This window comes from Bacillus rossius, chromosome 13 (assembly GCF_032445375.1).
Source record: "Bacillus rossius redtenbacheri isolate Brsri chromosome 13, Brsri_v3, whole genome shotgun sequence".
NCBI classification, from domain to species: domain Eukaryota; kingdom Metazoa; phylum Arthropoda; class Insecta; order Phasmatodea; family Bacillidae; genus Bacillus; species Bacillus rossius.
The window spans coordinates 4,349,888-4,360,665 of record NC_086340.1 but is presented as its reverse complement, the minus strand read 5'-3'; the positions used below and the strand labels follow the sequence as shown (position 1 = coordinate 4,360,665).

The window sequence follows — 10,778 nt, the reverse complement described above, 5'->3', positions numbered from 1 at the left end:
AAGTAACAATAATAATTTGTTAAACCTAACCGAATATACATTTGAGTTGACAAAATCATTTTGTTGGGTCAACAGAATCTTTACTTCTGCAAAATATTTGTTTGAATTAACAAAATATGTTTATTTCGCCATATGTAAACAAATATTTTATTTGAGGCAAACAAACCTTTCTTTCAGTGTACAGGACGAGCGCAAGGGGGGTGTTGGAGGGATGCTGTGCTGGACCCCGACTTGCAGCGGCGCGCCTAACAGGGGCCTCTCTTCGCCCGCCGACGAGGACTGTTTATCAGTGGCGCCCGGGCACAGGCCCGCCAGGACTATTTATAGCCCCCACCCCTCCCCACCTCACCCCCTGTTGAAGGGCGGCGGGGTCGCTGACCTGCCGCAACCCCTGCCCATTCAACCCGACCTGCTCTCCCGACCAACCCCCTTATGGGCCCTGCGCAACACTTCAGTACTTTCAGTTTCGACTGCTTCGCAAAACACATTTTCAAACAAGTAGAACTATCCAACTGCAACTTGTACCTTCTATCAAGTAAGTAGTCACATTTTAATTATTTTTATGCTTTTTGAACCGTCAATGCTGTTATGCGGAAAATATCAACCTGGACTAGTGTTTGTTGTATTTTTTTTAATGATAACGTGAACTTGCCAACATTTTTTTTTTTTTTTTTAACTTTTACAAGAAAAATCTTCGAAAACCTAAGTGGCTAACGATATCACTTGGGAAAAAAAACTAGAATGCAGAGCTTTTTGTAATATTACACAAAGCTCTGCCTTGCAGTTTTATAAGTGATATCGTTGGCAATTTGAGTTTCCGAGGACTTCATAAAGTGATGGCGGTAGTGCAAGTATATTGGATGTAGCATAGGTATACTTAGATTTAACCCCACGCGTGTTAGTACCGAGTGGCTTCAGGCAACTTGACATCTTAAGTCGTCGGAAGTACCACTGAAATTGTAACTTTTTTCAGTATAAAACATTTTAATATTTATTTATTTTTCTTAGTACCTCGAAATATTTGGGCAGTTGTTTTGTGAACTTCAGCAACTTCCGTATTTTTCCTCTTGACTTCTAAGGTATGTTTCTGAAAAAAACTTAATAGGTACTTTAACTTTTTTCCTTCAAAATTTCATGTAGGCATACCTACGAAAAATGTAATTCCTATTCACGCAAACTTTTAGCAATTCAAAAAACCAATCCAAAATCAAATGATTGTTAATGTATTATCTCTGTAAGAAAATCTTGCCCTTAAAAAAATAATTAGTACAAGCCTATTTGATTACAACTTGTATGGTTTTGTGCGTATGCATAGTTGCTAGTTTACCGGAAATGTATAGGCCTAGGCCAATTTTTACTCTAAAAAATTGTTCTAGATAATTTTAAGTATTTCAGAAAATGTTTTTCAAACTTAATTTTAAAATTGTTGCATTCGCTCTTTAAAAAACGATAATCGCTTCATATTTTTTAGCATGTTCATTTTTTTTCTCTTTCGAATAGCTTGTCAGTTTTTTCAACTGTCCTGAAAGTAACTTCAGCGTGAACCAATAACTTTTGCGGAGGATATGGTCATAGGGATGTTTATTTTGAAACTTTGCTTTCGCAATGTGCGTTTTAGCTATTGCTTACGAATATAGTATGAATGACAGCAATTATAGGAGTATTTATTTAGACACGTAATTTTGACAGTTGGTGATTTTGAAAATAGGTTGTTCCAAAATTACTACCGTAAAGTTTATGACTTATGCTACTTAAAAATATTGGTTAAAAATTTTTTATGTGGTAAATAGTGGTATTTATTGGGTTTTTAGTGGTTTTTGACGCAGATAACTTGCGAAAGCCGGTCTGGGATGACGGTCTTAAAGGAAATGCGAATTTCGTGGACTTTCAAGACGATTCGACGCGACGGACGCGGCCGGCGCGACGGACGCGACGAGAAAGTTAACATTTTGGGCCGGCGTCGCGTCGCAAAAATCCCGCGCGATAGTCGGGGTCGGCCCGGGCGCGCCCGGCAACGGGGCGGCCATTTTGTCTGGCCGCTGTCCTTGGCGGGTTCAGCGCTCCCCCGCCAGGCGCGCTCGCGTCGCCGCGAAACTTTCGCACAAGGCCGGCTGCGCCGCCATTTTGTCGGCGCGGCGCTGGCGCGGCTCCCCCCCCCCCTCCCCCTGCCACACCTCCGCCGCAGCGACTTTGCCAGTTTTACTTAATTTTAACAGCTTTTCGACGGGGAATCCGCGCACTTTTGCGCCTCGAGGTTGGGAAAACACCCGGGGCGCGCGCCCTGCATGCTTTTAAGGTCGATTTTGCGTGGTTTTTGACGTGTTAATTGCGCCGTGTCGTATTTGCGAAGGTCGCGGCCGCCGCCGCCGCCTCCCCTCCCCCCTCTCCTGGCTCCACTCCCCCTCCCCTCCCGTCTCCCCGGACTGCGGCCCGCGCCGCCCAGACAGAGACAGCGAAAGTTGTGACGCAAATGTATGTTGGTTACCATGCAGCAGCGGGGAGCTCTGGTCGGCCAGCAGCCAGCAGATGCGTGCAGGGTCCTGGCTGCGGTGCTCTGCGCAGGAGTCGTGGCGGAGACGTAGCGTGCGTGTCCTGCGATCTGGTGAGTGTTGCCTGCGTGCGAGAAGGAACAGCGAGGCTCGCCGAGGGCCGACCTCCATTTGGCGAGACGCAGTTGCCGCGACCACCATTCCGCCAGCTCTTCCGAGTCGCTTTCATCGCCGCCTGTCCGTCACTTGCAACCACTGCACGCTCATACTACCATTAGTTATCATTACTGTTCGCTTATGCCTGTGCGCCGAAGGCGTATCCAGCTCTGAACAGTTGGAGGCATTTTTTGGAATCTTATAGAAAAGACAAAAAAAAAAAATGGGGGGGGGGGGGGATTTTTCGTTATTAAACTTTCCTCATTGGGCGAAACAATAAAAAAAATAACAAAAGTGAAACATAATTTGTTTAAAAAAAAATTCTTAAACAATAGTTTATGAGTATGTTACAAATTTTCTCTAACTATATTGTTAAAAATGTTCACCTTAAATTTACAAAGAACGCTGGTTAAAAATTATCCAGAGATATTCGTAAATTTATTGTTTTTATCTTCGAAAAAATTACGATACTGAGTTAGATTATTTTGAACATAAGTAAACAGTAATCTAATAATATTAATAAATAATTTAAAATCTCTTTGGGTATGTATCGGAAACCTTTTTTTTTTCCTTCCACGTTACGTTTGCCCTGTTTTCGATGAAACACTCAACTCGAAGTCGGAATCAGGGGTAGTTTCTACGAAGATGCTGTCATCTGAGATTACGGAGAAGACTTTGTTTATTTCAAGTTAATTATTCGTCATAGTCAGTAAATTTACTGTAATTTCTAACAGTGTACAGGGCATTTGCTCCTTGTTTTATTTATATTCTTCCACCTTCCACTTGTCCCCTCTGGATGCGCGGGTATGTTAAATAACTAGTGCATGCTCTATAAAACGCTACTAACAAGCAGCGGATGTGGCGATGGTGGAGGTTGTGAAGGTAAATTACCCACTAAGTTGAATTTCCTCAAACCATGTCTTGTATTTAATAGAAAAGTAATTAAATTCCCCCTCTCCCCCGTGCCTTTCACCCACAAAATAATGCAACAACGATAAAATTAAAAAAAAACTCGCCTGCAGTAGTTAAAAACCTCCAAATTTTTATAATGAACTTGCTTTGCGTGATAAATATACATTTGTCAACAGCGCAAAGGGGTTGGGGGCGATGCAAGAGCAAAGAAGGGGGGGGGGGGGAAGGGGAGAGGTAATTATTTTTCCACGTACAGGAAGCAGGTATTCCAAAGCAGTAAAGTTTTAACTCTGTCGTCTCCCAACTAAAATCGCCATAAATAGGTTACCAAAAGATTATAATGTAACGGATGGGTGAGTTCTTGCCTAAATGATCGAAATTTCTCCTTTGTTGGCCCTTAAAAAAATTACGAACTATATATTAATTGTTTTGCAATGGAACAAAAAATGTATTGGTGCTGAATGCAAAATTGTTATGTAAGAAAAATTATTTAAAAAAAAAAATAGTCACGTAAGATATTTGTTCAACGGTCAACATTTATGTTGCCGCCGCTGGAAACAAAATGCGGGGAGACTTGGTTAGAATGTGTCTAGTCACAGCGGGACGTGTCGGTGCGATAGTTACGGTACGGACTGTTGGAGCGGGGAATGTCATTTAAGCCCCGTTAGCGCGAGCGGGGCTGGCAGTGAAACTCGCGTTTGGAAACTCCCGCGGGGAGCGCTGCGAGCGGTTTCGCCACGTGGTCTGCTTGCCCCTCGCGGTCACGTAAGGCTGGGTTCACAATTAAAAAAATTAAGCGAGTGCATAGCAAGCCATGCGCACGACCTGTGCACACGACCTGTGCGAACTGCGAAATCGGTTCACAATTGAATTCTCACTGTTAATTTCAGCCAATGAAACTTCGCGAACTATGCGACATCTGTTAGCAGTGTTAGTAAATAAACATTATTAACTTTCAAAATAACGATAATACTATTATTATCTCGAAATTTTCTTACCACAATATGGTTAATACATATAAACATATTTCTAGTCCCGTCAAAAAAGCACCCTGCTCTTCTCCCATTGGCTGTTGTGCCATGCGTACGCGACCGAAATAAAATATATTCATTTCACTCCTATGCGAACGACCTCGCTCCCATGCACACGACCAACTTTCTGCTATTGTGAATCGTTAGGTTAGGAAACATGGCGTTCATATCCTATGCACACGACATACTGTTACTGTTATTTTTTCAATTGTGAACCCAGCCTAACACGTGGCGACACGTGGGCCCGACACCAGCGCCGCGCGGCGGCGATGGGACCAAACTACGGGTGGTCAGTTCCCCAAGGGCTCGGTCTCACCAGCACAGAACAAAAAAAAAAATTCTGAACCTTTACAAGATATTCCTTTGGAAACCATTTGCCAAGAAACTTTGTACAACACATGGCTATGGTTATTTTTGCATATATAAAATACTTTTTTAGAGATAATACTGAGTATTTCTTACGAAAATCTGTGCATAAATTTATATTTTGATTGTAGTTTCAGTCAAACACAATTTTTAAATACTGCAGTTAATACTGGATAGCTATTCAGCGAACGGTTTACAAATAACTTTAATTATGGGAGGCACTGAGACAACACAAAGCACAAATTCCCGGATAAGAATCCAAACCCAGTGTTACAGCGAACGTTATTTTAAATTTTCAGTGTGCCGTATCGATTTATTTTTGAATTTTTTGTCATACTTTTATCAAAAGCGTTATTTATAAAAAAAAATTATGTGATACCTCCCTTGAATTTGTTGTCACAACTATTTTCAACATATGTTCACTTAGTGTCAAATCATGGGAGTTAAACGTCGCGCATATCTTCGTTATCATTATCACTATCACTTGCGTGACTTTTTACAACTATATTACCTAAGTGAACATATGTTGAAAATATTTGCGACAGAATAGCAAATGATAGGGATGTAACGAGTTCAAAAAAATTGAGAATTAGTCCTTAAATAAAAGTAATGACTTTAAATTAAAAAAAAAAAATACTAGGCGCGTGAGACCAAAATTCGAAGGACGGCGTGCCGAAAGCTCGGACAAGGTTGGAATTCTATTTCTCAAACATGTTTATTTTGGACCGAAAAAAAAATGTTTCTCTCCTGCATTCTTTTGGGCGGGAATAAATCTGCGTGTGTAGTCTGGGGGAACACTAGCTTCACGATCTTCGAAAATTTCTTGCCTTGGGGAAGACTGATTCAAAACTTTTTTTTAAACATACTGCATCGCTGGTGTATACCTACTGCATGACAGAGAAACATCAAGAACGAAAAAAAAAAAAAAGAAAGATGAAACCACCAACACAGAAAACCAGCCGAAATCAGCCGACGTCAAAAGTTAAATGCATAGAGAGCACAGATATTTCCTACTGCGGAAATTCTCTGAGCAAAACTAAGATTCTTACCAGTCCATTCAGAGGCTTTGTTCGTGCATGTTCGGTATTTTATATGTAACATCTTAATTGTCGGTATGCGACATTTGGTAGGAGTAGATAATTAGGATAATGGAACGGAAGTCGCATGGAACGGAAATGTGTAGCCACGGTGCAGCCAAGGGAAACTTAACAGTATTAACTGTTCAATGTAATTCAACAAACTGGTTAGTAGTTTGATCAAATTCGTTGTTGAAAATCACGATCTAAAGCTGGGATTTAGTATTTTAACAAGTCTTTTCTTTTTCGTTTTTATCGGAAAAGTTTAATTATATAGTTAAAATTTTGGCATGTTAATCAAATGATTCGATAGTCGGCGTAGCTGCTTCTGCAGCGAATTCTATACGCGAGTTCGGAAACTACGGGTGATTGGCGTCCAGAAATGCAGTTGAAAATACTATTTGCTTATATTATACATGCGCGCAATATTTTTAAGAATTCTACGTTAAGAGGCCGTGTCACAAATTTGCGCTCCTATCTATATCAATGTTATTTTAAAAGGCAGTTTTTCTCAAAGTCTATAAGAGGTAGGGGCCGGAAATTTTGCCTACTGAAAGTATACAATACATTTAACATAACAGCTTTTTTCAAATTTATTTATCATATCATATATTATTTCTGTGATGAAAATAATATTATCAATATTTTGATTTGTCCAGATACATTGAAATTTTGCTTATATTTATAATTATTTAGCAAAAACTGAAAACGCCATTGAAATGTATTGCACATTACCTTCCGATCAGTGTTTTCATGATCATGATGGGTTTATAAACCTGGGTGTAATCAAGTCTTTAACTATTACATGACAACATTTATACTTAATAATTTGGAGATATGCCTTTTCTATCCTCAGCCCCTGAGCTTTTACTATCTGGTCTGGCGACCGACCTGACACTCTTCAACCACCCCAGGGGTCTCCGATTACACATCTTATCAAAAAAAAAAGCTGTTCGTTCATTTGTTTTTGTGTTCGAGCGAAGGTTTACTTCTCCATTAGTGCCACAGAATTCACACATTTATGCCAAGGGAATATTCCGCTGATGTGACGCCATACGAATGTATTATTCGCGACCATACAACTTTTTTGTTTGTCATCGGGAAAATGACGCCGCAGTTTGATTTTTTGTGGTGATATAAAATAAATTTTCTTGGAATGTTCATTTTAAATTGAGCATTTTTAAATGTCAGCGTAGAATATGCTTATCTGCCCATTTTGTTTCTTTCCATAATAATGAGTAAAGTTAACATTGTCATAGACATTTTATTATATTCGTTTGCCGTCCAAGTACAAATGTCACACTATATCGCACGTAATTATATTTTTTTACTAATTTGTTAGTTGTCATTTTATTTAAGTTATAAATAACATTAATAAAAATTATTACTTAATAGTCCAGAATAGAGATTGAGTTATTATTCATTTAATAGGGGTTTAAAATATGGTACTACATACATATTTATATTATCTTGTTGTCTTCTTTGTAACTTTACTGGAAGAATGGCATTTGGTATGTATGTTAACTCACAATGAAAATACTTCAGAAGTACTCAATTAACAGTGAACAACCTAGGGCCTATACTAATTTCATTATGTTCATGAAATATAATTGATATTACTAATAATGAACTGTATGTGTTTTGCGTAGAGATATCGTACGAACTGTATGTGGTACAGACCAACATTAGCTAAGACTCTGTAAATAAGTAATTTCAGTTAATGTGTAGAGAATATTAAAAGTTAGAAATAATGATATATATAAAACAATGCAGAGTTATCAGCATAAAAATAGAAGTTGTTTTTACGTAGCGCCTACTGGAATGTATATTTTGTGTTGAATTATGTGGTATGATTAGTATTCTCTTATTGTAAGTGTGTTTTGTTAAAATCTTATAAAACATCACTTACTGTTGAAGGATTTTCATTTTTTTTGTGATGATCTTACTTAAACAAGTTTTAATTATATTACACATGTATATTTTAAAAGCATTTTAATGTATACTTATAGAATTGTAATAGGCTTTATACGGACTCTCACGATGCATGTGAGCATCTATAATTAATAGAGACCGGAAAAATTCGCGGATTCATTCGGCGATAGGCTAGAAGTCAAATACATATACCTTTTAGATGATTTTGCTATTGGCTTACTGTTCATCTGGAAGAATCTCAACCAATTATAAAACACCAACCAAAGAAGGATCGAATCACAGACAAACAAGCTGAGACGACTAACAAGTCAGCAGCAAATGAACTGCCGTTATTTGCCCGAGTGTACAGGGGAATGTGCAGTCTATCCTGAAGGCCGTCGAAACCGCGAATTTTTCCGGTCCCTAATCTACATCAATATTATGGCCGTTTCACAAGATCAAATATTTATTGAATTCAATCTGTTGCATTCATTGTACATGATTTTCGATATGTACATTGAATTCAATACAAATTGAAGATGTTACTCAACTAAGCTTATTCTTATTAACTTATAAGTATTTTGTTTGTTCAGTACATAAAAGTAAAAGATTCGTTATTATTTAAATAATGAGCATCTTTAAGCAATAACGTTTTCAAAATATTTACATAAACATAATGGAATATATTTTTTAAATACTTTATATCTACGATCACATCAACGGCAGTATTATGTAATGAATGAGGTAATGAAATATCTTGAAAGGATATTTTCTTCTCTGTAAAGTAAATTTGTAATGCAGCCCTCTTAATGTTAGTCTTGTGAGTTATTTCGTCTTCTAATATGCTACAGCAATGTATAAAATTAAGTTTTGTTAGTGTTTTAGTCTTGTGTAATGTTAAAGTGTAATGTGATAAATTCAATAATTTTTTTGTAAGTTCGTATTCATAAAGGTAGGCTACATATCGTATTAAGATAAATAGTATAATATTTGTAAATTTAAATTCTTTGAAACAACGTCGATAAGAGGTTCACCTACCTCTGTTAAACTGTATGATGGTGCATTGTAAAAAATTAGGTAGTCTGACTTAAGTGAGATTGTATTTAGATTGTGAGTGATGCATATGCAATATCTAAGCATATGCATTTATGTTGTTATCCTTTTAAAACGTTACATGATGAATTTCGTATACTTTTTAATGTCAACTAACATTATTTATCACGGACTATTACATCCAGATAAAGAATAATTACCACATGTTTGAAGATTAATTGTATTCCGATACGTTTAAAGTATTAAAATTTTTAGATTCGACTCATACCATAGTTGTATAAGTGAGGTTTCTTGATTCTGAATCCCTGCATCCGCAATTTCCTAGTGAGCCGCCGGTCAGATTGTCATCCTCTCAGATTGTCGAGGAACCAGATACATTTTTCGTCGAGTAAACTCGAGCTGTCAACCTTCCCACTAATCCTGTGATAAGGGTATAGTAGCTTTATCACGCGCTGCGGCTACAGTTCCTTCGGTTGAAAAAGCCACTAAATCTCACTGTTAAAAGAGAGAACTTCTAGAGCAGAATATTGGAAATAAACATTTACTGACACGGCCTCTTAAATTTCGTGTCCGAGTTTCGTATTGTAGCTACGTGTATTTGCAACATGAGAACACATGAATTTGCTAGTTGTCGAAATTGGATACTACACACCACTGGCGAGAACCGAAAGACTCGCTTACATTACTTTTCTTTCATTCTTTGTTTACCTAAAATCAACACGTTGAGGATTTGAATTTTAAATTTCATTCATAGCGTATTTGGGTAGAAGTTAAATGTTGATTGTTTAAAACATTGTAATTAAATATTTCAATATGCTAGTAGTTTGCAAAAGAATTCCGAAGTCACCCGAAGGCAGGTATTCGGTAATCTTCGGGCATGTCGAATACTCGGCGTGAATCGTAGGCTTCCCATGTTACGGGCTGGAAACTATTGAATCCAACATGGCGTCTTTCGTGTCCTGCCCCTCGTTCATAAAGAAGTATGTTACGGGCTGGAAACTATTGAATCCAACATGGCGTCTTTCGTGTCCTGCCCCTCGTTCATAAAGAAGTATGTTACGGGCTGGAAACTATTGAATCCAACATGGCGTCTTTCGTGTCCTGCCCCTCGTTCATAAAGAAGTATGTTACGGGCTGGAAACTATTGAATCCAACATGGCGTCTTTCGTGTCCTGCCCCTCGTTCATAAAGAAGTATGTTACGGGCTGGAAACTATTGAATCCAACATGGCGTCTTTCGTGTCCTGCCCCTCGTTCATAAAGAAGTATGTTACGGGCTGGAAACTATTGAATCCAACATGGCGTCTTTCGTGTCCTGCCCCTCGTTCATAAAGAAGTATGTTACGGGCTGGAAACTATTGAATCCAACATGGCGTCTTTCGTGTCCTGCCCCTCGTTCATAAAGAAGTATGTTACGGGCTGGAAACTATTGAATCCAACATGGCGTCTTTCGTGTCCTGCCCCTCGTTCATAAAGAAGTATGTTACGGGCTGGAAACTATTGAATCCAACATGGCGTCTTTCGTGTCCTGTCCCTCGTTCATAAAGAAGTATGTTACGGGCTGGAAACTATTGAATCCAACATGGCGTCTTTCGTGTCCTGCCCCTCGTTCATAAAGAAGTATGTTACGGGCTGGAAACTATTGAATCCAACATGGCGTCTTTCGTGTCCTGCCCCTCGTTCATAAAGAAGTATGTTACGGGCTGGAAACTATTGAATCCAACATGGCGTCTTTCGTGTCCTGCCCCTCGTTCATAAAGAAGTATGTTACGGGCTGGAAACTAT

The 10,778-nt window shown here is 38.6% G+C and overlaps 1 long non-coding RNA gene across 2 annotated transcripts in view; it reads left to right on the top strand.

The window, feature by feature from the left end:
• The first annotated feature begins 1,488 nt into the window (after window positions 1-1,488).
• Window positions 1,489-10,778, top strand: part of LOC134538130 (uncharacterized) — a 101,363-nt gene continuing 92,073 nt past the window's right edge. For both annotated transcript variants that reach the window (XR_010076095.1, XR_010076094.1), the window contains exon 1: window positions 1,489-2,602. This is a non-coding gene — a long non-coding RNA (uncharacterized LOC134538130). The remainder of the gene's footprint in view (window positions 2,603-10,778) is intronic.